This window comes from Leptonychotes weddellii, chromosome 9, assembly GCF_054177405.1.
Source record: "Leptonychotes weddellii isolate Sample4059 chromosome 9, ASM5417740v2, whole genome shotgun sequence".
NCBI classification, from domain to species: Eukaryota; Metazoa; Chordata; class Mammalia; order Carnivora; family Phocidae; genus Leptonychotes; species Leptonychotes weddellii.
In genome coordinates this window covers 6,261,795-6,287,917 of record NC_138377.1, presented here as the reverse complement: position 1 = coordinate 6,287,917, position 26,123 = coordinate 6,261,795, and the positions used below count along the sequence as shown (strand labels likewise).

Genomic DNA, 26,123 nt, shown 5'->3' with positions numbered 1-26,123 from the left:
CTCTACAGAAACTGCCCTCTGAAAGGACCTCATTTGGACAAAGTTAATTACCGCACAATAATTGCATTTGAAATCCAGTTTCTTTCTAGATGCAGTAAATTGTAAAGCTCATGATTAGGGAAAAAAGTAAGTTCCTGGGCGCACAACTTGTTAATTGCCTTTGTCAGAAACTGGCGGCCCACGACTTCCTCTCCTCTTTGAGACGGTGAATTTCCTGAGTAGGTAGGAACACAGGCCCTGCACACAGAGGGGAGCTCGAAGCTTCTGGCTCTGGAGAGCTGAGAACAGCATGCATTCCGGGGAGGCCAGGTAGGTTCCCAGTGTCATGGAGCAGCCCTCTTCCCGCGCCATCAAGGGGAAGGACAGTCACACTGAGTCCTGTCACCTCTTCGCCACTTTTCCATAAATGCTGTACTTTAATTTCTCTGAACTCTGTGCGTTAGCTATAAGTGATGGTTCTGTTACTTGCTCTAAAATTTTTTATTTGCCATCTTAACCATTGTTACGTGTGTCATCCAAGGTCATTCCTCGCATTCACGATCTTGTACCACCACCATTACTATCTATTTCTAGAATTGTCATCACCCCAAACAAATTCTGTAGCCCGGTAAGCAATAAATCCCCATTTCCATTTCCCCTCCCCCTCTAGCAACCTCTGGTCTACTTTCTGTCTCTGAATTGGCCTATTTTAGATATTTCCTATGAGTGGAACCATACAGGATGTGTCCTTTTGTGTCTGGTTTATCCTACTTAGCATCATGTTTTCAAGCCTCATCCACGCTGTTGCTTCTACTGAAACTTGATTCATTTGTATGGTTGAATAATATTCCGTTGTATACATAGACCACATTCTGTTTATCTCTTCATCCCTGGATGGGCACTTGGGTCATTTCCACCTTTTGGCTCTTGTAAACAATGCTGCTAGGAACATGGGTGTACGAGAATCTGTTTGTGTCCCTGTTCCATTCTTTGGGGCATATACAAAGGAGTGGAGTTTCTGAGTCATAGAGTAATTCTAGGTTTAACTTTTTGAGGAACCTGGTGGTCCTGTTTTACATGAAACCACACTGGGGGGGGGGTCGCTGGGAGAGGTTAAGTGACTTGTTTATTACATGTAAGTAGCCAATTGCAGAGCTCCAATTTCAACTGGAGTCTGTCTGACCTGGGAGCTAAGATTCTTTCCCTCTGCCATATTTTCTCCTCTCAATTTCGAGGTGGGAAGCTTGCCTCCGAGGCAGCTGTCTTGTGATTGTCACATCACTGGGCAATCAATCTTGTCCCCCTGGGCATATCTAGCCCAATTCAGGCAAGCCACCAGACCTCCCCAAGCCTCCAGTCATCCTTTAAAGGGGGATGAACACGCTGTACCAATAGGGTGATATTGGTATGTACAGACTGGTGCAGCATGTGCCAAGTTTAAATAAGTGGTACAGGGGGGACCAGAGTGATATCATTTATTTTTGACAGTGGAAGGGACATATAAGTTCTGGTGACCTAAAATGATTTGGGGGATTTCCAACTTTTTCCCGCTCTTCCTCTGGATTTCTGATGCTATTTCTTTCTAATGAGCACAAATCGCAGGTGTTTCTAAAAGATCCCTTGTTCAGTTCTTGCTGTGTTTTCTGTGTTGGGCTAGAGAGATCCAAGTTCTCAGCATCATGGATCTGTGTATATGAACAACTAGAGACCATGCATTTTATAATTAATGTCCTAAGTGCTTAAAAGTTATTTCTGTGCTGATTTAACATGGAAAGCGTCCAGGTAGATTAATTTTATGGGCTCTTTTTATGGGGGTAACATTTCAAAAGCCTGCTTCTGGATCACTTTCATCCGATTTCATTGGCACCTTTGTCTTAATCATTCACTGATTTAAAGCAGGAATTCGATCTAATTTTTAAAAATTCTACTGTAATATCTTGTGAAATTGATCTGACTTTTTTTTTTCAAGTTAGGATTTTGTACTATTGCCATTTTCAGCATTTTTAAATCTGTATTAGCCAGGGTAAAATTAAAAATTTTTTGACTCCTCACCCAAAACACTCAGAAATGCTATTAAAATATATTGGATCTACCGAATCCATTCTTTTCAGAAAGTAAAATGAAACAGCCCATTTTCACATGAAGCGATATTAAAAGTTGCGAATCATTTGAAGTTTCCATCCCGCTTTGAGGCTGAGAACTTTTCCGTTTTTTGAGACCAAAAGCCTGTCTGTTCAAGGTCAATTTCCTTCACTTCTGGTAACCTTTCTTGTTAGACAGCACATTCAAATCATTCTTTTTTCAGGTTTGTTGTTATTTTCTAGATTATTATTATTTTTTTCCAGTTTCTTCTCTCCGTGGCCCTTGCCCCAACCAAAATGAATTCCCAACATCCTTCTAGGCTTATCGACTTGTACCCATTTGCCTGGGGCCTGGGAACAGCTCGGGTACTGGAGGTGCCATGTCTGAGAACCCCCTAGATCCCAGGCAAACAGGGACGGTTGTCTTCTCTGTCACTCTCTCTTCCCAACACTTAAACACATGAATTATTACTCCAGGATTCATTTGTAAGCAGGGTTACTGATATGTCAATGGATTGGTTCAGCTGTCTATGAGTGCAACACATTATTTCTACTGTAGTCACAGCTCCTGCCATCATGGCTCTGATATATGAAGAACACTGTGGACTTTGTGTTATTGATTTGTTTGCCTTTGTGTGTGTATTAGTGCATTAAAGAGCCTACATATTGCAATGTGCTTGTACAATAGTGTGCGTTTGTGTGTGAGGTGCAGTTTTTGCATTATGGAAACACATTATCGAGTACGCGAGCAGGACGCTGCGTGGAAATGAAATGCTGTACATTCTGTTGATCCCACTCTCAAAGTCTCAATGCCTTGCCTGTTGAACACTTTTCCTTTTTTCTTTAAATATGCCAAAGAAGCCAGTCTGTATTATGGACTAATGGTCAGCAAAACTGCTTTTTTGCAAAGTGAAGGCCATTTAAGGCTTCATAAAATCCGATAAATCGGTATTCGAAATACATAGATATTTACATGTCTATCAACTTACTTGTTATAGCTCTGTAAAAAATATTTACCAAGGGTGTGAAATTTCTCCCCTTTGAAAAATATTAAAACATTTTGATTTGAAAAAGTGGGTTCCCAATTATGATAGTACAAAACAAAACAAAACAAAACAAGAAAGCCACCTTTAACTACCCAGGCTCCTGCAATCAAGAAGTACACTGGGAGAAAAAGACAGAGAGATACAAAGTGTAAAAGAATGATGATTTCCTTAGTGGCCATAAAACTGCATGAATTAGGGGTATGTACATTCTGAGTGATTTATAACACTTGAAATTTATTTTAAAAATGGTTTCATGTAAGAAAATAACAAAAGCTGGTTGTTATTCATAGAATGGATAAAAGAACATGAATCTAAATATGGATCCGAACAGCTGTCTCTTAAAAGGATCTTATTATACCATTTATTTAAATTATTTCCTTAAATTTTTCTTTTAGACGGTGCACTTAATCCTGCAAAGTGGCATTATATATTTGTTTATATTTTAACTTCATCACTATTCTCCTTCTTCACAGTTTCTCTGTTGGTATAACTCTTGGTCTCAACTTATCAATAAGGCATTTAAAAACTGCACTTACTTTTTGCTTGCCTTATATTATTAACTCTTTGTAACAAGTACGAAGCCCATCAATTTAAAAGGGATTTGTTATTCTGAGGCTAAAAATACCTTGTTAAATTGCATAAACTTAGCAATTATATATTTTTCCCCAAATGAAAAAAAAATCAGAATTTATTAGAAAGCCAGCCTAAATGGATGTCACCTTTGGTTTTTAAAAGCATTAAAATTGGCTTTAATGCCTCTCCAACTCATTTAACATTTATGTACACATGTAAGCTGAACCGTTAGAAAGCAATAGAACACCTTGTTATAAAATACACTTTTCATCATTATGATAAGAAATAAAAGCAAGCACCCTATTTGGAATATTAACTCATGTAGAACAGAGAGAGTGGTATATTTTTCATGAATTAAAAACAGAATCAAGTAAAATCAGTTCACTTCCAGCTACCTTCTAGATTTGAAAGCCAAATGTCGTTGATACCTACAGAAAGAACTCCTCCTGTGGGCTAACAAGAGGTTCCAAACCGACAGCTGACAAGTATCCTCCGGATTTCTTTTGACTCACGTGTTGGCAAACCTCAGGCTAGTCCGATTTTATTTCCAATGCGCGGAAGAGCGCCCCCGGGGGTTTGGCCCTGGGTTATATCCCCAACTCTCTTTAATTTCCTTTTAAAAAGATTCATCTCATTTACGCCTTTCTTCATCTGTAAAATGGGACTGCTCAGGCAGTGGGTCAATAACATGTATGCCCATTTCAATTATGCAGACCTAGATAATTTCACTTAAAGTACGAGTAAGGTTCACTACGTCTTAATTTGAGATCATTGAATCAGGAAAAAAAAAATGTACATTTTGAAATGTGAAGAAGTAGAGGATTTTACATTTGTCCTGTCAAGAGAATTGTACACCATGCAGACGCCTCGGTTATATCATGCCCCCTTCTTAATCTGGAAAAAAGACATGCCTGTCATCCTTTGTCAGCGTTACCCGTATGATGTGAGTTTTGAATTAGGTAAGTTCATCAGGAATGGGGACCTTCAGAAATTCCTTGGGGAAGGTGGGCACTTCCCATATTGGCAAGAATGTCTATGAAATGGTTTATATGATGGCTGGCACGTGGTAGGACCACAGGTGGCCAGCATTTCCCATGGGCTAGCTGAGCAGCACCCTTAGGAATCCGTGTACTGGCTTCCTGTGGGGGCCGTGGGCTTTCCCTCCTCCTCAGGCAGGCTTGTAAATTCTGTTTCATTTCACAGGACAGGAATCCTGCTGTTTATTTAGGCGACGGGTGTAGAAGCAGAGTGTAAAGAACTCGATGCTTTCTGTAGTGAGCCAGAATGCATGCTTATTCTCCATCTCATTCTAGTTATTTCTATGGCGACCTGACCTTGGTGACTGATCAGAAAAAAAGAGTCTTAAATTTAAAAATGATTGTTTTCCAAAGTCTGCCTTTGAACTTCTTTTCTAAGTGAATATATGGTTTGTTGTGCCTTTCCCAGAAACAGCACAAATAAAAGCAAATTTCTTCCAGTTGGGAAGGGGGATAGGAATTTCAGTTACACGAAAGATCATTAGCTGATACTGTAAGATTAGACCCAATCGGTTGGAATTTGGGGGAAAGCCTTAGAGAAGTAAGACATATTTCCAGAATCAAATTTCATAATATGACTTTCTTCATCCTGTACTAGTACCTGAAAAACGGTACTGAGATTTCTGGTGTGAGATTTGGAATAGATCTATGTGCTGATTCTATCTCTAGATTTTTAGGCAAGAACATACTGAACCTGAAAATTTCAGGGTTAATTATGTCAGAAGGCTGAGGCTGGGTTGGAGGGAGTGAGGGCTTTTGCAACAAAAATAGGTGAAAAAAACTGTAGTCACACTTCTGAGGGGATATGTTGTCTGTGTGATGTATGTTTTGGGAAAGAGAGAGAGACAGAGACAGAGAGAGACAGAGACAACACTCCAGACCTCGAGAATCAAATTGTTTTCAAATTTGTGCACCGCAAATATTCCTTATTGTAAAAAATGTTTCTGGGCTCTGCCTGATGTTGACATGAGTTTCTTCTTGTTACTATAATCCTTGTCTTCATCTATGATGCGTTAGATTATGTTGGAATGTGAATGCTTGGTTTACCACAGGAAAAATACTTGGAAAGTATTTATAAAGTAAATAAGCTTTAATTAAATATCATTGTCAAGCATTAATCATTATAGCGCTGCTCCCTATGGAAATAAGGGTGGGTATTCAATTTGTTTTGATTATGTATGAATTTTAACAAAATCCCTGTTTGTCTTATTGCTGTGCTCCTCACAACGAGCCTTCATGTGTCTCACTCTGGGAACCGGTGAGATTCAGAATGTTTCAGTCCGTTTTTATTGTGTACAGTGTAGTGATAAATATTTTGGGAAAGAGAAAGAACATCCATACATAGCACCACCGTCAGGTATGGAGGGAGGGTCTGCCTGGGTCAGTCCACACTTCCTCAAGTGCATGTGCTAATATTTTTATTCCAAGCAGTGAGATCGGGAAATTTTCATCAGAATAGGACTATGTCAGTTGGCACTGAAAGCCAGAATCTTTTTTTGGGAACTCAGATCTACCTGAACTTCCTGCAAAATTGTTGGTTGCAAACGGCCATCAGTTGTAGACAAATTCGGATTTCCCCGGTGAACAGCGGGTCACGTCCTCCCTCATACGTCCACTGTGTTTGCTGTCCCCCTCCCACCCAAGAATGTTTTTGAAGGAACATTCCGTGCTGAAAAGCCCCTTCAAATCTATTGCTAGTGGAAGCGAGGGTAGAGTGTGAAGGGGCCATGGGGAAAAGGGAAGGATGTTAGCGTTTTTAAAGCTCCTACTATGTGCTGGGACTTCATTTGTGTGCTCCCACCTGATGCTCATGGCAGAATGGCAAGTATCTGCATGTTTTCCAGGTCCTGGACAGAAGAAGGAAGTGTTAGGGACACATTCAAGGTTGCATAGCTGTTAAGTGGGGTTCCTGGAGGAGGACTGTAAGTCTGGGCTCCACACCAATGCTCTTTGCACTAAAGCATCTGCTTTCATTTTTAAAACAATTGTGACTGGTTCGGAATTTAGCTAAGTGAAGGCAATGATGAAAAACAGCTTAAAATTGATTAAACAGCAGACACCTATCAGACATAAAGGGGATAATCCACGTAGTAAGGGTATTGTCACCTTGTGAGGGTTGCAGTTTGCCTTGACCACTGACTCCATCCACCGAACGCCCAAAGGTCAGGGAGGCACCTGCCACAGGAGGAGCCTTATACTAGGTTCTCCAAAAGGGCAGGGGGACCTGGGTGATCAGGGAAGGAAAGTCAGCGACCTCTTGTTAGAGCAAGCTGGCACATTCATTCATCGATCCATCCATTCATCAAGGACTTACTGCACACCCAGCACTGTTGCTACGTGGTGAGGACACAGTGGGACATGGGATGCCCTGGGCCCTTTTCCCAGAGCCATGAGAGAAATCTGCAGTAGCCCCATGTGTTTGTGCTTGGACCACCTGGGTTGGCGGTGAATCCTACCCCATGTTGCTCCCCTGGGAATTTCTTTCTCTACAATTATTTCTTACTTCAACAATAAAGACAAAATCAGGGCAAGATCTATGGACGTATTTCTTTTCTGTTTGCAAGCAGGCCTAACCCTGTATTAATTAGTTGCAGAGCTGAGTTGATTGCCAATGTGTGTGGACATTTTCATAAATGCTGGTTGATATTCATGATTTTTTTAAGGCTCAACTCAGAATGGCCTGAAACTTGGTTTTTCTATTCTTTTTAAGGAGATCTTGACTGTTCCCTCCTGTGGGTTCCTGAGCACCTCAAAACCTTCTGTAGCCTCCCTTGTCTTATTTTCTGATAAGTGGCTATATTTCCTCTTTCTTTGCTTGAGGACAGGAACTTTTTATTGATCCTGAGTCCTTGGCAGAGCAGGAAGACTTTGAAAAGTATTTGTCTAATTGAGTAGAATTGAATCTGACCAAAGAGAAGCCCCATTTTCCTGCTTGCCCAGTAGAATTTCACCTGGCACCTTTCGTCAATCGTTAGTCATTGACACACATCTGCTGAGCATGCGCCGGGCCCTGTGCTGGGTAGAGTGAAAAAAAAAAATTGAATGTAGCAGCCCCTCCCTTCCATAAGCTTCAATCCAGAGGCCAATGAGTGTGCTAACAGTGGTTTTTGTTCTTTTTGTGTTTGTCCTTTTGGTGATGGTGTTCCTTTTCTTTAATGTTCACCTCTTCCAGAGAGGGTATTCTGGACATATCCTAGTTCCAAGATGTCACAGAAAGGGGACTTAGAAAATACACAGTGGAGCAGCTGCTGAAGAGCTTCTCTAGCATCGTTATGTGCCCTGAACTGTTCTGGCTGCGTGATGTGTGTCTTAGTCGGTTCCAGCTGCGTAACAAAATACCGTGGCCTGGGTGGCTTAACACTGGGCACTTACCTTCTCATAGTCCTGGAGCCTACAAGTCTGTGATCAAGGTGTTGGAAAATTCCTGGCTTGGGGACTGCACCCTCTCACCGTGTCATTGCATGGCCTTTCCTTTCTGTGTGTGGAGAGAATGTGAGCGGGAGTGAACAGTTTCCAGTGTCTCTTCCTCTTGAGAAGAACATCAGCCCTATTGGATCAGGGCCCACCCTTATGACCTCACTTAGCATTTATCAGCTCCTTATAGGCCCCTTCTCCAAGTACAGTCACAGCGAGGACTGCAACATAGGAATCTGGGTGGAGGCGCGCACAACCCAACCCCTAGCAACGTGATTCTTGTTCCCTTTTCATGACAGCTCTTGGAAGTGGGCACTCCTCCTTCTTTTTTTTTAAGATTTTATTTATTTATTTATTTGAGAGAGAGAGAGCGTGTGCATGATCGGGGGCAGGGGGAGAGGCAGAGGGAGAGGGAGAGGGAGAGGGAGAGGGAGAGGGAGAAACTCAAGGAGACTCTACACTGAGCATGGAGCCCCGATTTGGGGCTCAATCTCCCTACCCTGAGATCATGACCTGAGCCCAAATCAAGAGTCGGACACTCAACCTACTGAGCCACCCAGGATCCCCACTCCTCCCTCTTCTTAACTGAGATGGGGGTTTGAGCTCCGGGTCCCAGGGCCGTGGGGAGGTGGGGCAGAGCTCGTGGTGTTGCTTTCTGGCTTCACAGCCCACACTGGTAATTCTTTGGTGCCGAACGCTGCAGGGCCCCTGGTCAATGGGCCATGGCCAAAAGTTTGCAACATCTTTTGTCTATTACTATGTATTTTGTTTAATCAAATGTAATGAGGTTTGTGGAAGCAGTGAACTGAAGTTATTTTCAAGTAGGAACTGTATTTAGTACCGTTAATTGAATCAGTCTAGTTAGTTAGAATAGAACAGTGGCTGTTTGCCCTGTAATAAGGAAATTGAGTTTCTCATAAAACAGTTAATTCATGTTCTCTTTCACCGTAGAACACACCACAGGCTGAACATCCCGAGTCCTCCTACGGTCTATCTAGGCCCCTCCTGGACTGCAGGGTGGATTGGGGTGTGGTCATATTCTGGGTGTGTCCCGATTGGCATGAGGGGACAACAAGGGAACCCAGCCATCGAGTGGGGCTATTGAGTGTAGATGATCACATTGACTCCTCTCTGTGGTGTTAGAGGTGGGATACAGGGGGGACCCCAAGTCTCAGAGCAGTTAAAAAAACAAGGCAGAACGACACTGTGGGTGGAGAAGCATGTGGAAAACTCTCTATATGCTACTTTTGCCTCTCCAGTATCCATTTCATTTTCTAGTAACTGCATCCCAGTGTAACCTTAAGGCACCGTATAGAACAAAACTGGATGCGAAGGCCTGGCTCTTTCTTCCACTGAGAGATGGAACCTGGTTCCCCTACCCTTGAATCTGGCTGGCTTTAGAGACTGGCTCTACCGTGAGAAGTGGGTAGAAGCGGTGTTCTGGGACAGGTGAGGCTGGATCATAAGGAATCTTGCTGCTTCTGCCCTGCTCTCTTGACACTCCTGCTCTTGGCACCCAGGCTCCAAGCCATGGAGAAACCAAAGAGGATCCACGAGCGCCTCATTTGTAGAGGAACAGAGGCCCGTTGCAGGGGTCCTAGCTCAGTTACACACCTGCTAACCACATTGGGAGTGGCTCAGCAAGCCCAATCTCAGGTGAGCCATCCATGATGAAACTTCATGGAGCAGAGATCAGCAGACCCCACCCAGCCAGGCCCAAACTTCAGACTTGTGAGCAAAATAAATGATTGTTGATTTTTTTAAGCCGCTAAGTTTGTGGTGGTTTGTTACATAGCAGTTGATGACCAAAACAGAGACTCACCCACTCCTGCCTATCTCTCCATTTGCAGGGTTGGGTAGAGTGGACTCTGTCTCCCCAGAGATGCTATAAGGGTTATGTCGATCTTGCAATGCCTGGACAAAGGCCACCATTTAGTAGGCTGGCAGTAGCAAATTCTCTATGGTGATACTTTGGAACTATGAAGTCAATGGCTATAGGTTGTTCCCGGAATAAAAATTCCTGGTTTCTCACACCATTCCTCATCTCATAGGGTTTAAAGTTCCTTCTGTAAATGTTTCTAACTGCCCTGCAAGGGAATATCCCTTTGAAATGCACCCAAGGGCTACTCCTTTCTCTAAAATTGAGCCATGGAGAGAGAGAAGGGTGAGGCCACTGAGGAGAAGTCCAGGGAGGAAGGTAGGGGGGCCCCACATCTACTCCCCAGCTTCCGATACATGCGAATCCCAAACACTTGGGCTGGAAACCGGAGGTAGAGACTAGACTTCTGGCAGCCTAGCATGCTGGAATTCATTGGTATTTAAAAACACTTTCTTGCCCTTTTTCATTATACAGTCTAACATTTAGAGACTCCAAAATCACTACTTATTAGTACAATACAACTCTGAGAGCTTGGAAGTGGTGTTGGAAAAAACACTGCATTAGGAAGCAACAGTCGGAAGTAATGCATGTGGTAAATCGGGAATTCTTCAGAAACCCCTCGAACCTGTTGGCCTGGCAGGTTCATTGAAGAATCGCAGGTTGCTGGTGAGAAATGCTGCCCTATGCTGCCTGAACAGTATAGCTTGGCACTCACAAGGTTGACTTGTACACTGGATTATTTATTGTCTTGGATCTTTCTCTAATTGATTGCTTTGTGTAATTGTTGTCCCCCAGCTCTATCATAATGGGACAGGTCCTGTCCTAGCCTGCAGCCCCACACGCTGCCTGGTCTTCGTCTAGGGATGTAGTAGGCACTAGAAAAGTACCCAATGAATTGCTTTGGAAAACTAAGGGGCTTTGTTTAACTTTCTTTAATGTCCTAGTTGGTTCCAAAGGAAACTTCTGGGGAAACCACAGAGCAAAAGAGAGAATGAATTGTTCCCATACATTTGTTTTATTACATTCATATGACCACATTCATTAATATTTTATACCATAGAAGTCAGGAAAGAAAGACCACTCATGGTGCCCCAACTGTGAGAAGGCTGGTGTTGGCTCTTTGGTTGTTTTCTTGTTCCCCTTCTGCCCCATGTCTTCTGTTAGATGCTGTTGCAGTTTTCTGCACCTTGGTGTCTGTGGGTTACGCATAACATCATGGTCTTGTGGTTTGGATTTATGAAGTGATGTCTCTGATCTAGACAATGTGACTTCACAGTGTGACCTTAGAAATGCGAGCTGTTTGAGCACCAGCTTTTGGTGCTGGAGCTACGTGGCCTTGAGGCAGTCACCACCCTCTCTGAGCTCCAATCTGGGCATCTGTAAGGCAGAGCAGTGAACCATCCTTGCCTTCCTGAGCTCTGAGCAGGTACATGGCCCCAGTGGGAGAGGCATGGCTGGTGATGCCTCCATAAAGCCCACTGTGCTGCTTTCAGAGAACTTTAACGTGACCATTGAGGGTCACAAGATAAACGGGACCATCAGGGAATAGGAAGAGAAAGATTCCAAAGCGAGAGATGGTCAGTGGCGCCCCAAACTTTCCTTTTCACTCTTGCTCTGTTTTTCCTTCTTTTTCATCTCTCCTTTTATTAAGAGCTTCTGTACCAAATGCTTTCCCTCTTAACATTTGAAAGCAACCAATGTAGAGATCTGTTTGGCCAGAAGAAAAATACATGAAGCTATTATTTTTACAGGTTTGCTCTGTGGTTTTAGAAAACTGTGTTTCCACCACTAAATAATAGGAGGGCCATTGGCACTTCTATGATGAGATTAGAGAAAAATGTAATTTTTAAAAAAGATTTTATTTATTTATTTGAGAGAGATAGAGATAGGGAGAGAGAGCACAAGAGGTAGGAGGGGGAGCAGAGGGAGAGGAAGAAGCAGACTCCCTGCTGAGCAAGGAGCCCGATGCAGGGCTCCATCCCAGGACCCTGAGATCATGACCTGAGCCGAAGGCAGATGCTTAGCCAACTGAGCCAACCAGGCACCCCCAAAATGGAATTTTTAAAGACATTTTTACATGGGATCTGTTGAGGAAGGGCAATGGTATCAGGTCCTTCCAGGCATCAGTTAGTCAATCAACTAATTTCAGATTAAATGGTGAAGTGTGGTGGTGGGCTGGTAGAGAAGAGTCTTCAAATTGGATTTCAAATGCAGTGGTACATTCTGAGCCTTAGTGGTTTTCATACACACATATACACGATGCAAGGGTCAGGCATGCCCCTGCTGTGCTCAGTCGAAAATTTGTGTATAACTTTTGACTCCCTGACCTGGCTTAACCACTAATAGCCTGCTCTTGACCAGAAGCCTTACCAATAACATAGAGTCAATTAACACATATTTTGCTTGTTCTATGCATTATATACTGTTTCTTATAATAAAAGAAATCATCATTAAGCCAGAGAAAATAAAACATTATTAAGAAAATCATAAAGATTAAGAAATAGTGCAGAGGATCATAGGGGAAGGGAGGGATAACTGAATGGGAAGAAATCAGAGAGGGAGACAAACCATAAGAGACTCTTGACTCTGGAAAACAAACCGAGGGTTGCGGAAAAGGAGGTGGGTGGGGGGATGGGGTAACTGGGTGATGGGCATAAAGGAGGGCATGTGATGTGATGAGCACTGGGCGTTATAAGCAACTAATGCATCATTGAACACTACACTAAAAACTAATGACGTACTATATGTTGGCTAATTGAATTTAATAAAAAAAAACAAGAAAATCATAAGGGAGAGAAAATACATTTAGAGTACTGTCCTTGTAAAAAATCCACATATAAGTGGACGGACCCATGCCGTTTGAACCCCTGTTGCTCAAGGGTCAACTGTACGTGATTTTGCAAACAGAACCTCTTTGCATTCGAATCAGATGGAAGAAGTATGGAGTGAACCAAATTTATGAGCCAAAGCAAAGCCAACAGTATGAAGCCGAGAAGATCCTGTTAGCAATCACCTATAACTCTGTATTAAGCTCTTTATATATGTTCCTACATCTTATCCTCACAGTTCGGAGGTAGCCTACTCTTGTCTTTATTGTGTATATGAGGAAACCAAGGGAGATGAATGAATTATTCCATGCCTCGCAGCCACAGAGAGTGGCACCCGGGCTGCAGGCCCCAGAGTCCAACCAGTTACCCCCAGGGACAAGCCACCCCCTAGGTATCCAGAATTCTGGACATGCCATCTCATTCTCCCATCTCCTGTTCTACCTATGAGGAGACTGGGCTTTGTTCAGAGAGCTTGGCTCATTCTCAGATCACATGGCTGGTGGGCAGCGGAGCCGATCCTCACACGTGGACCGACTGCTCTTCAAAGCCCATGTTCCTTTCATGGGTACCCTCAGGCTAACTACCTGCTAAAGCTCTGTCTCCCCCCGCCCCCTTACAATGTTGACGATGGTGGTAGGCATCTCATTCTGAAAAGTTAGGGACATAAAGCTATCCACCATTTAGGAATTGTGTGAGTGTTTAAACTTCGAAATATCTTTTCTTCTTAGAAGTACTAGTTTGATAAAGATGGTTGGCCCATACAAGTCTGCTCCAACTTAAGGTATTAAAAAGAGCGATAGGGGTCGTAAAGGACATCTGTAGTGTGTTTTCTCCATGAAACACTGGTCAGATTTCAGATGGGACCGTGTTGTTGGTGTTTGTTTTAGAGTCAGGACAGAAATGTTTGCTCTGCTTCTCCAACCGGGCCACCCCCCGGGCCACCCCCGGCCCATCCATCTGGTGCTAGAGAACTTTGGCAGAGGACCCCTGGGTGTCATCACGGGCAGCAATAAGGCTTGGGAAATGGAATGATGTGGGCTCTCATTCTGATTCTGCCCATCACCCACCAGCTGGCTGACTTTGGACATGCAGCCTTGATCTTCCGGTGCCTCTATTATTACTATTGTTGTTGTTGTTGTTATTGTTATTATCGCTATTTGTTTCTCCAGAACTGGGGATACTAGTTTCTTAGTCCTTGAAGGTTTGTACCAGGGATTCGAGAAATGGCACAGCGTCAGACTGGTTCTGGGTAACCAAATCAGCATCGAACATTGAGTGGGGGAGGACTCTGCCGTTGAGTCCAGGAAGCGTGTCTGGTTGGCAGTCCCGGCCATCCATATTTATTTGGGCCAGTTATTCCACCTTACCTTTGACAGTACCTGACACAGGGCTGGAATTCCATAAATATTAGCTTCTCTTCTTTTATAATTATTACTACTCTCATTCATTGTCTTTATTCAGAGGACATTTTGAGTCTGCCATCAAGCAGAGGAACCAAATGGCGACGTAAGAGGGGGTGGTAGAATTCTTTTTCTTTACGAAGTGTCATTAAAGATGCCATCGACAGTATTGGCAGCTTCATTAAGAAGTCTGTTGATGATGGTAATAAGGCTGGCACATTTGGGATTCAGAATGGCACTTCTCAAGACAGAGGCGGAACTTGGGCTGGCGCTGTGGAGCCAGGATATGGCTCAGGGTCTGGAGGGCTGGGTGCCCGAGATGGTGCGGTCTGGATAGATGGGAGCCTGGGACCCCAGTCGGCGCCTGCTTGGCTCATTTTTTTTTCTGGCTGGTGACTCTGTGCGCAGCACTCCACTGCTCTGGGGACTCAGTTTCCCAAGCTGGAGTTGAGAGAGCCCGCTCAGCTGTGAATTCACTGTCAGAAAACTGAGTCTGGGGCCTTGCTGGAGCTCACGCAGAAGAAGCAGGGAATGGGTGTTCTCCTGCGTTCTTTCTTTCCATGTTGTCTTTCGAACAACATTTATTCACAGCTCCTTTGTGTCGGGCTGGAGTTTGGGCAGGCCCAGCTCATGGACTGACTGTGGATCCCTGGCTGGATCGACCGTTGGCCAATATTTCACATCCCCGTTCCAGGTCCGTGTGTGCAAGTATAAAGTTGAAAAGGCCTTCCCAGGCAGGAAGTATAATTTGCTCATAACAACATTTGATTTTTAAATGGGGTACAATCACTAACAGTGGTTTTAGAGGTTGATCTCAGTTCATCCTCCTGCCGCTGTGACATCTGTCAATCAGGCCAAGGCTGCCTCTTGGTCTTTTATCTGATTCCAGTGCGAATGTGTTTAGGGAATAGGCTTGTACTCAAAATGTAAATAGGTGTTTTACTCTCCCTCTTAAAGCTATTACTGTGTCGACGGATGTCTTGCTATAGTTAAGGGTCTGTCAGCATTTACATTAAGGAGCCTTATTTTCGAAGGCTTAAAATGCCATTAAAATCTGTTCGACGTGGTTCTTCAAATGGTCAAATTATCCGAATTTCTCTTCAAAAATCTATTTGGCTCTTTATCCATTGGTGAAAATATGCACACCGTGCCGCCCCTCGTGGAGTCTCGGTTTCAGAAGCCTTGCGGTGTTTTGTTCCCAAGACACTTCCCCTCCTGGGTTGAGGGTCTTTGGTCATTTTGAGTTTTCTTTGTGAGCTTCCCTCATGTTTGTAAGGATGTTTAGGTAGGAATTAGGGTCGTATTAGGATACTGTCAGCATACGGGTGCTTTTGGATCTTTGTAGGGAGGGAAAAAGAGTGAAGGTGCGTTGAGGTTGACCATGTGCCAGGAGCATTGTGTCCATTGAAGTACTATCTCATTTAAACTGCACAGCAGACTTTTGAGGAGACAACTCTCTCTCCTCTTCTAATTGAGGAAACTGTGCTTTCGGAACCTAAAGGGCAGATTTGCTCTTGAGGACCCACGTCCAAGCCATGACCTTTGCACTCTACCATAGATACTCATGTTTATTTCAAAGGTCAGCCAAGACACAAATCAAGGTCAAACATTTTTTTAAAGTTTATTTATTTATTTGAGAGAGAGAAAGAAGGGGGAGGGGCAGAGGGGGAGAGAGAGAATCTCAGACTCCCCACTGAGCACAGAGCCGGATACAGGGCTCGATCCCAGGACCTTGAGATCATGACCTCAGCCAAAATCAAGAGCTGGCTGCTTAACCGAATGAGCCACCCATGCACCTCTCAAGGCCAAACATTTTAAGAGACTTCACTAACCCCAGTGGTTTTGATGGAATATTATTTTCCAAGGTTGGTCTTACTCTTAGCAAGCCAACCTCCCTCTCCTTCTCTCTTTGACAAATATTTTTTGTGCACGTACTATAATAAGCCCTGTTATCATCACACTTAAATAATCGTATTAATTTCTGCAACAATTTGCAATTAATCATTTCAGCTTCAGAGCTGTCACACACGTCATTCTTTCTGCTTATGAGACCGTGTCTCACCCCTGTCAGTTCTTTAAAGCTATAAGAGATTAGTGTCCTGGTTTGCTTGGAATCGCCACAGTTTACACAGCACATCCTGTTTGTCCAAGCTGAATTATTAATGCTTCCATCCTTCATGCTCAAAAATCTGGGTGGTCACCCTATGGAGGGTCAAGTCTAGCCCTGGCTACTCAGCAAGATTTCCACTGAGAATCCACCCCACTAATATTTGGGGAGAATTCTCTAATCTCCTGTTACTTTCCTCATCCACTCCTTACAATTGGTCGATTAAGTATCCTCTAAATGCTGTGCTTACATTTCTTGATTTTGATAGTACCTCTTGTTCTGTATGCCTCATGACCTCCATAATAGTGATGGAGTGTGCTCAGTACATGTTTGTTGAATTGATGGGCAAATGAATTAATTGGAAAGAAAATTCTCTTCATCCTCCCTCGCTTTGGCCGGTTCTAATGCTTCTCTTGAGGGCTCTGCTTAAGGCTGTTTCTGCAGGAGACTGTCCATTCCATAATTCTCTATTCCCCAACTTACCCAGTTCCACCCTGTCTTTATCTCTCAGGGTGCTTAAACCAAAGTATGGCTTAAAAAATGGTCAGTGTTGTCTCCCAGTAGCTGGTGCATAATGGAGCTCAGGTAGAAGATGAATAAGTGAATGAATGTCTTCTCGAAAAAACCTTCGCTATGATTTTTCTAATGACCCGGGCCCCTCAGGAAACTTTCAGACTGAAGCAGCACTTAATTTCCTATAACGCTCATTTTAAATGACAATAATTTCATCGAAACATTGAATGTACAACCCTGGCAGGTAGTAAACTCTATTACTTTTTCATTCACAGGAGTTGGCTTGAGATGTACATGCTAATGTTTTGTCCTCACCAAAAACTCAGAGGCACATTTGGTGAGTCACTTTATCCTTTAGGTCAGGGATGGGGCTTTAGTGGCAGTGATAACATGGAAGGCTCTGTGAAATAACGGATTATGGGGGCTGGAAGCACGCACTTTGGATTTAGAGGTATGTATTAGCTATCTATTGCCGCATAACAAATTATCCCCAAATTTGCAGCTTACAACAACACACATTTAATGGATTGAGAATCTGGGTGTGGCTTAACTGGGGGCCTCAGATGTAGGGTCTCTCACAAGGCTGAAATCAAGGTGCTGGCTAATGCTGCAGTCACTTCAAGGTCAGATGGGGGAGAATCTCCTTCCACGCTCACTCCTGTGGTTGTTGGCAAGATTCAGTTCCTCACAGGCTGGTGGATCGAGAGTGTCAGATTGTCACTGGCGGTTGGCCAGATATGTAAAATCTCCTTGCCATTTGGGTCTCTCCATGGGGCTACTCACAAGATGGCAGCCTGCTTCCTTTGGTATGAGGGTTGAGGGAGAGAGAGAGAGCCAGAGAAAGAGAGAGGGCACGAGCCCAAGATGGAAGCCACAGTCTTCATAACCCAGTACCAGAAGAGCTATCCCATTGCTGCTGCTGTATTCTTTTCACGAGCAGTGAGTCAGTAAGTGCAGTCACACTCAAGGGTTGGGCATTATGCAGGGTGTGAATACTGGGAGGTGGGAGTCACTTGGGCCATCTTAGGGACTGTCTACCATGACATGACTGGGTCCACATCCTGGTTCTTTCTTTCAGTCTCTGTTTATCTTTAAAGAGGTTGCTTAACTCTTTTGAGGATCAGATTTCTCATCAATCAAATTATATCCATTTTTGAAGGTCATTAATAGGGAGAAATAATTTTTGTGAAACACACATAATAGGTGTTTGATAATGGGTAGCTGGGACTATTATTACTGTAATTAATCTTGGCGGGTGCTGAGGGCTTTTGATTTTCAATTCTGTGTCCTAAGGAACACAAGCTCCCCGTGGACCCGATGCCTTTGACTGAGAACAATATCACAGTTTCAAACTTAGCTGATTTTGGGTTGCTTTCTGGGCATGAGTAAGTTCTTCTATGTCCTCCTCTCCTCTCAGGGAGGTAATTTATAGCACTGACTCTGTCATTTATGCCATTATTTTTGAGGTAATGGAGTCAGCCCCACACTGAGAGGATTTGTTTATTCCTGGTAATGTTTCCTGCATTTCCCCCTTGCCACTCACTGTCTACACTCTCCCTCCGTTCCCTGTTAGAATTCACAGCATTTGCTAACTGCTGCTGGTGCAGAGAGTCTTCTCCTTCTAGGGGTAAGAGCGAAGAGAGAGTGTCCCCAGTATCTGACAAATATACATATTTGTCAAAGGACCACTGTCTCATCTGATGAAGGACCACTGTCGTGGCCTCTCCTTGGCCCTCCACTTCTCTGTACACTCTGCTTCATGCGCCACGCCCCGCCAGAGGTCTTTTGGCACAAGCCGAATCTGACTTGGGATGGCCTCCGTGAGTGTACTTGAGATCATTCGTCCAACAAGCACTGACTGGAGAGCTACCGCGATGAGCGAAAACAGATGTGGTCTCTGCCCTCGTGGGGAGACAGACTGTAATTGAATAGTCGCCCATATGCAGCTGCCCATCTCAGTGAATGCAGTGAAGGAAGAGTGAATGGTGTTTGGAGGCTACTAGCAGAACAGGATCTGACCTGCTCTGGGGATCAGGAAAAACTTGACTCTGTAGGTGAGCAGGAGAGGGAGGGACAGAGGAAAGAAACTTCAAGGCAGAAGGGACAGAGGACAGCATGTTCAAGGTCCTGAGAGGGGGCACGAGTGACACTGTTACAGCCTGGATTGCTGCTCAGTAAATACATACTCCATGCTTCTCCCATGGAGGACTGTTTACTTTCCATCTCCTTGACTTTGGGCTTGGCCACGTGACTTGCTTCGCCCTGTGTGATGTTAGTGGATGTGACATGAGCAAAGGCTTGAAATGTGTTTGCTCAGAGGAACTTCCTTTCTTACACCTCTGATACCACCATGAGAGGAACATGTCCTGGGAAGCTTGCTGGCCCCAGAAGGATGAGAGACACGTGGTGCAGAGCAACCCCAGACCTGTACTTTGCGGAGCTGTCCTGTGGCCGAGAGGCCCAGGAGAGTGTTAAATGCTTTTGCTGTGTGCCACTGAGCTTGGGAAAGGGTAGGTAGTAGTTTCGGGGACAGAAGGAGGGGCAGGGAGGCTGGGGCTGAAATAGAAATTTGGGCAGTGGTGCAGGATTCAGCTGGAGAGGAGCAAGGACCAGATCGCGCTGGGCTTTGAAGGTCAGAGTGAGGATTTTTGTTTTTTCCTCTAAATGTGCTAGAAAGCTAGGGAAGTTTTCGGCAGGGAAATGACATGGTCAGACTGTGGAAAACACGCTGGAGAGGGGTCAGATTTCTTGTTCAGAAATCTGCATCTTTGCACAGGGTGTGAGCCACCCCGTGTCTGCCTCCCCAATTTCTGTAACCATGTTTTTCATGGTGCCTCAAGAGCTTCTCTTCTATGAAACCTCGCAACAGGTGTGTTTATTCTCTTCCCTGACCAATGCCACTTTGTTCTTTTTTTCCTCCAGGACATGTCACCCAACACAGCATTGCCTCAGGTCCATTTCTGACTTACAGTGGGGTGTCCTTGAGGGCAGGGCATGTGAGGCAGTCATCTCTGCAGGCCTGAATGTTTCTGTGTGTCCACCGTCCCCTATACTCCCGTGCACAGGATCTGTCTGGTAGGTAGCAGGTGCTCACTAAATACTTCTTTAACGAATGAGTGAACCATCTTACTGTCCTTTGTGGTTAAGTGTCATATAGCAGATTATTAAACCTGTCTGTCTTCACCTTTCCCATCTGCAAAAAAGGGAGAATGATGGTGCCCCGCACTGGGTTGTTAGGAGGATCGAGCAGGTGAGTACTGATTGCGCAGTGCCTGTCGATTAGTAAGCATTCAAAAATGTTAGCTAATTGAAATCCCATAATGGTTTTGCAAAGAGTGAATGGGTGAATAGATGAAGGGCATATAGCCACTGAGGCCTTCCCGAAGGGACACTCAGCTACCCACACAGGCAGTGACAGGACGTGCAACGTACAAACGGTGTCGGGTGAACAACCACCAGGCAGTCTTGGCCAAAAGACCGTGTACCAGGTCCTCTTGTTAGGATTTGGCACATTTAACTGAAGGCCCCCGTTTGATGGACCACTTCCGTGAGTCTGAAAATAAAGCTCTTCTGGCATCTGACTTCTGCAGCTCCAAAAGTTGCAGGCAGCCCCAGACACATTTGGGATTTAAGTGTCGCAGAATAGCGTGGTCCCACGTAAGTTTGTCAAAAGCCATACCTGGAGGAACGGGACCCCTACCTAAGTCCAGATACTAATCCCCCAACTCCTGGAGGGCAAAATACACTCCATTTTGTATTCCTCCAAACATCCAGCACATATTGGACATATTACATGCTTGCTGAGTACCTGAATGAATAAATGAGTAAGAGTCTGTGATAGTCCCCAGCCAAAGGAAATTTACAATTTTGTCCAGGAGATTAAAAATAATCCCCCAATTATAAAATGCATTAGGTATTAGGCCAGTGGCAGGCGGAGGACACCCACCTGCTGGGGGTGGTGATGACATCAGAGGACCCTGAGGGGAGGGGATGTGACCCTGGGGCAGGGAGCAGGAGAGGCGGAGACCCTAATCCTTGCCATCTCACACTGCGGCGCCTCTGGCCCTCGCGTCCGAGTACCTTCCTTCCCCATCACGAACCTATCACCCGCCTCCATTGGGGAATTGCAAAATTGGAAAATATCTTATTCACACCTAGGCATGTCACTTCGCGACTCGAAGTGTAACATGCTTCCTAATTTACATATAATTCATTTGACTCACGTAAACTGCATTAACAAAAAGAGGAGCTATGCGATAAATTACTAGTGACAGAGGCCAGGCTGGATCGCAATTATTTTTATAAGCCCCCGGTAAGCAGTGATGTGTTTTTACAGCGCATCACATCCAGGCGATGCGGAAACGCCTGCAGCCTCCCGAAGCGCATCCGAGCCAACCCGGGGTGCGGGTGGCCCCTCCGCGCCGGAGTACGGTGGCCGGCCGGAGAGGCCCAATCTGCCCCAGGGTTTGGAATCCCGGGGACGGCACCGGCCGCTCCTGTCCTTCTCCAGGGCCAGCTCGTGGGAGTGGCAAGTGTGCGTGTAGACCGTGCATCCAGAGGACGCGGCTTCCTGCCTCCTTCCTGCCATCTTACTAGTTCCAGAAACCGAGCTGGACCCTTCCCTGTCTGACATCCCAGCTCTTGGCTTATAAGGGGGGCATGGTAATGTGGTCAACGGGAAGAATGGGAAGGGGTCCTGAGACGTTTAAACCAGTGGTACAAGCTAATACTCCTCGAGCACTTACTTACATGTGCCAGACACAAAAGGGGTGTTTGCTGTACATCCTCTGGCTTAACCCCAAAGACACCCTTCTGAACCAGCTATTACTGTTATTGTTAATGATGATTATGATCAGTGCTATTTTACAAGCCAGGAGAATGAGAGCTAAGTGGCTGGGGTGCTTTGCCCAAGACCCTTGTAGCTGAGCCAGGGCTTGAATGCATGTCTTTCTGAAGTTCACAATTGGCATTTTTGGCCACCAAGCTGTCCTGGCTCATCACAGGGAACCAGTCTTTAAAAACCCTCACTTGGGGCACCTGGCACAATTGGTTAAGTTTCCAACTCTTGGTTTGATCTCATGGTCGTGGGATAGAGCCCCATGCTCAGCCTGGAGTCTGCTTGAGATTCTCTTGCCTTCTCCCTCTGCCCCTCCCGCTTGTGTGCTCTCTCTCAAAAATAAATAAATTTAAAAAAAGAAAAGAAAAGAAAACCCTTGCTTACCTGAGGGGACGATTGCCTTTGTAAAGGCTGAGCTGGGGTCTGGGTCATGGGAAGGTCCAGGCTCAGGGCCTTTGGCTTTAAGCATATTGGCTTCAGGTCCCCTTCACAACTGATGGTTTGTCTCCACACTGGCTAATCACCTCCCTTGGCCCCAGAATATGTGCAGGGAGTGACTGTTGGTGTTTTTCTTTTTTCTTTTTTCTTGTTCTTGTTCTTTTTTATTTTTTTTTGCGAATCCGAATCACGCAAACCTGAAATTGTGATATATAATGTATTAATAGTCTTAGTTTATGCACAGATTTAGAAATAATGCAAACCCTACTTTACATTTCCTCCTCCAGAGAATTAATCTTGAATTGTGCTGGTTTTGAATTATGCGAGGCCTTCGGGAATAGGCCTACATCCCTTGCAAGAAAATTAATCACCCTGTAAATGACTTAACCCGCCTCTCAGGGCTTCGTGGTGGAGACTAAAAGGAAGAATGCAAATGATTCAAAACGGCCTGCATGGTACCTGGGGCCCCAGCCCTGGCCCTCCTGTCCTGAGTGACTAACCTTCCCAAACAAGCCTCTTTACTCTGGTTGTCCATGTCTGCTAATGGCAGGTTTCCAAACTCTCTGGGGCTTTTTGTCAAATGCCACTTCAGGGATCCCCCAAATTTAATTCACCCCAGAACACAGGGCAGCGGGCCCCTGGTTCTGCCTCCACTTTCTAGTCAACTGGGTACAGAAGGTATGCTAGGAATGTGTTCTCCCCACCAGAGGAACCCAGAGAGCAGTGGTCTATGGAATGGGGGTCCATGTGGCTGGGTCTTTGATTTCTGGTTGTTGTTTTTCAAAGGGAGAATCGAGGGGGTTTATGAAACTTTGCAGATGTGTAAGATAACTGTCTTGGCCATCCCCATGGCAAATTCGGGACGTCAGTTTACAATTGCCGGTTTAATTTTTATCTCTACCCCCTAACCCCCCAACTCCAGAACCTAGACTGGGGGTCCTTGGCCCACAGAAAACACACTTTTCTTCTTAATCTGTATCTCCTTCTTTGTGCACCTGCACTGCTGGGGGAAGGGACGAGATGCAGCACTTCCTTCGACTTCAGAGTCACTGTGGGAAGCGGTGGGTGATCTTGACCAACATCTTTATTTTCAAGTGAGAAGTTGAGATCCAGAGGGCCGAACCCGACTTTGCAACAGGAATTAGCAGCGGAGCTTAAAGTTCAGCAGGAAGCAAGCTGGGAACCCATGTCTCTCCTCTCCTCTGCCCTCCCAGGATTGCTGCATTACGAGATATGAAACAGAGATTCTTGACCTGTGGGGCCCAGCAGAAGCATCTGCAGAATCTTTAGAAAAGTCTGTATTAGCTTGATTGGGCTTCCACAACAAAGCACCACAGACTGGCCTGTTTAAACAACAGAAATTTATTTCCTCACAGCCCTGGAGGCTGGAAGTCCGCGATCAAGGTATTGGCAGGGTTGTTTTCTCGGGAGGTCTCTGTTTTGGGGTGGTAGATAATCATCTTCTCCTTTTGTCTTCCCATGGTCCTCCCTCTGTGCCTGTGTCCTGACCTCCTTTTCCTATAAAGACATTTGTCATGTTGGATCGGAGCCCACTCTAGTGACCTCCTTTTACCTTAATTGTGTCGTTAAAGACCCCATTTCCAAATACAGCCACATTCTGAGGTCCCTGGGGATTGGGACTTGAACATGTGAATTTTGGGGGGGGGGGACACAGTTCAGCCCATAACACTTTTCCCTCTGCCCCACCCTTTAATTCATGTCCCATCCACATGCAAAATAATAAATTCACCCTATCCTCAAAGCCCCCAGACTCTTAATCCATTCCAGCATCAACTGGAAGTCCAAAATCTTGTCTAAATACCATGTAAAGATAGAGTTGGCGTTCAAGTTAGGTAAAATTCCTCTCTAGCTGTAAGCCTGTGAAACCAGACAAGTTATTTGTTTCCAAAACACAAGAGTGAGACAGGCAAAGGATAGACCTCTCATTCCAAAAGGGGGAAATCAGAAAGAAGAAAGGGGTTATGGGTCCCACACGTGTCAAAAGCCTAGCAGAGAAAAATTCCCTTTGATTTTAAGGCTGGAGAAAAATCCCCTTTGGCTCCATGGTCTGCGCTCTGGGCCCACCACTTATCTCCTGGTTCCCAGCTAGGAGCTTCTGTGACGGTGTCTAGGGATGTCCCAACTTTATCCTAACTCTACTAACCTAACTGGTCGCCCGAGAACTCCCTATGTGCCACCGACATGTCACAGGTATATGGCAGCTCATTAAATCCCCCCCACAGCCCTGAGAAGGAAGCTTGTAAGTCACAGGAGGGTCACCTTTCCTGGCCAGGGTCATATCACTTTTCAGTGTAGTTGCTGGGATTTGCACCCAGACAATTTGACCTCAGAGCCCTTGCTCACCTGGACCTTAGCATCCCAGGGAGGCTCCCACTCATCTCTGACCTGCTGTGTCAGCACCAAGTGTTTATTTGGTTACATTTGTAGCTCCTCCCCCCACCCCATCCTCGGAAGGAATTCGATGAGAGAAAAGTGCTTGTCTTCATCTTCTGTGTGTTCCCTTCACTGGGACGATGTCTGTTACACGGTACACTCCATAAATATTTGCTGGGGATGAGTGATTGTAGGGAAGCTGTGATCCCTCCCCGAAAAGACAAACCAATTAAATCTCAAAATCACCTCAGAGAGGCACCAAATGGCAGGATCCCAAGGATCACGGCCCCTCCGTGGAGCCCCTGGAAACTTCTCTCCATTCTGAATAGACATCCTTTGCTTTGCTTCTCAGAAAGGGCTCCATTCAGCCAGTAATTAGTGTTCGTAAGTGGAAGCTATTTAAGAAGGAACACAAAGCCTCAGAAAGTTGTATTATGCCATTTATAAGTGTCCGGTGATCCGCTGCCGTGCTGTGATTCACGAAGCTGAAATAAATGATTTGCCTAAAAAAAAAAAAAAATTAACGTTCATTCCGCCGGTAGAACCTCTTAATTCCCGTTACACATGTCAGCATATTATGACTGGAAGCTGTCAGGTTCTAATGACTAAAATTTCATTTTTCAGGCTTTTCACGCTGTGTTTGAGAACTATAGGTTGGAAATAATTTTGCAGCTAAGTTACTTCCTCATCTGGTAAATTTAGCAATTTATTTACTTGCCGTATCTTTTATTTTTTAAATGTCCATGTGTAACATTAATACCTTGAATAAACTAACCTCTAGTTTTGCTCAATAAACAGGGGTGGAGTCAAACAGCAACGTCGTGGTGCTTTTCCTCCTGAAGCTGCTGTCCATTTTATGGGACATAATGTGATTCGATAGCTGACAGATTCAGTGCAAAATTATTTTTACTTGGCAGAGTGGATCAAAACATGGATGATTTTAAATAAAGAACTTTAGCACTATGTTTAAAAAAGTGAAATATATCGCATACCCTTCATATGGATAAACAGCCTTGACACTCCGTGTAACTCGTTTTATTGTGCTTGAAATGGGAATTTGTTGACATGATATTCAATAAATAGAAATATTGCAGTCGTGTTCGCTTACCTCAGATACTATACCGAATGGGAATTATTGATCCCCCCGGTTATTACACTTGTTTCTGAAATGCTACATGGAGAGCAGGGAAACCAAGTTCCAATTTAAGTTGTTAATAGATTGGTCGCAAAATTTATGTTATCCACGTCTAACAAATCACGAATAAAAGCTCATGAAAGGCTAGATGGTCTGCATTGCATTACTCATTCTTTCCCCCGTAAAAAGCCCTTAGCTAGAGACTGACCAAAGAATTTTAAATCTCTCATCATCTATAAGTCATTGCTCAAAGTGTCCCTAAATGGGATTAAACAATCGTCACTCATATTTCCTGAAATGACGGCCCCTTCTACCGCCTCTTTGACTTAAATTAAGTCAAATTAAGGCTAATGATCTGTTTTCAGGAGAAAGGAAAGAAGTAGATTTTCCTTCAATGACTTGTCAAGACTCTAGCATTGTCTCGGTTATGGGAAAGCTTCTAGGCAATGATGACTTATTTCA

General features: G+C 44.6%; 1 long non-coding RNA gene across 3 annotated transcripts; it reads left to right on the top strand.

Annotated features, from left to right (window-relative positions):
* The first annotated feature begins 244 nt into the window (after window positions 1-244).
* LOC145723234 (uncharacterized) lies at window positions 245-25,808 on the top strand. 3 transcript variants are annotated; one of them, XR_014148157.1, is made up of 5 exons: window positions 245-309; window positions 17,133-17,194; window positions 19,780-19,932; window positions 23,347-23,536; window positions 25,325-25,808. It is a non-coding gene; the product is annotated as an uncharacterized LOC145723234 (long non-coding RNA). The 3 variants fall into 3 exon arrangements; XR_014148158.1 differs by lacking the exon at window positions 25,325-25,808 and adding an exon at window positions 25,151-25,219; XR_014148159.1 differs by lacking the exon at window positions 23,347-23,536.
* The last annotated feature ends 315 nt before the right edge of the window (window positions 25,809-26,123 follow it).